The following is a 988-nucleotide window of genomic DNA, read 5'->3' on the forward strand; positions in this document are numbered from 1 at the left end:
TAAAATTTTATTGCATGCAAAATGAGGCATTTTAACGATACTGATGTAAAAGCACAGCCGATGAACGAATAATTAAAATGTGGAAACACGGACGAGTGATGTGTCTCTAACACATAATATTCCTCGCAAAAGAGCCCTTATCACAAAGAGACTATGCTCTTTTCCGCTAGAGCTGAACTAAACGAGCCTGGCAGGAATTAAGTGGCCCTAAGGCGGGAACGAGGTATGAATCATTGCTTGATATTTTCTTGAAAGGAAGATTGCCTCTTCGCACACTAGAGCGGTGTTCCAAGCAATCTTCATTTCATGTCTCTGTATATATATAAGCAGGATTTAAAACCGGAAAAACAAAATTTGTCTTCACTGAATTCTCCAAACATCTTTATAAAAATGAATTACAATTTTGTATTAACCTAAAAAATGTTGCTATTGTTTGAAAATAAAAAATAAAGTTGTATTGTTTATAAATAAAGTTATATTCCAGTCGTCAAATAAAAAAATATAATCATCTCAGAATTCAGAAGGATAATTCTATTTTTCCTTCACCTTCGCATTATAACGAGCACCCACCGATAATAAAGGTAAAGGACGTTGTGATAGAACTCGATTAAATTAAGTTACTACAGCGAAAAAGAGAGCAATTTCGATTCTTATAGCATTCAAATGAGCTTTTTATTCAAACAAGAGAGAGGAAACACTAAAACGGATGGTTCCATTCCGCTGCATTAGAAAAACGTAAGCGCATATCCGTTTTTTAAACCTTATCGCTTAAATATCAAGAGTTTTCTCTTTATTTAGTGGTGATTCAGTCCAACGAATGGAAAATGAGTCTATTTCAAATTGAGTATGGTAGTCGTATTTGCAATACTTCGCTTTGTTCAAGATTTCATTGCATTATTTTTACCTGCTTATATTTTTTATAGCTTAGAGGAAAGAAAAAAGTTACGATGTTCATTCACATTATAAACTTAAAAAAAATAAACTAGCA

The sequence above is a fragment of the Plodia interpunctella genome, chromosome 4 (assembly GCF_027563975.2).
Source record: "Plodia interpunctella isolate USDA-ARS_2022_Savannah chromosome 4, ilPloInte3.2, whole genome shotgun sequence".
NCBI classification, from domain to species: domain Eukaryota; kingdom Metazoa; phylum Arthropoda; class Insecta; order Lepidoptera; family Pyralidae; genus Plodia; species Plodia interpunctella.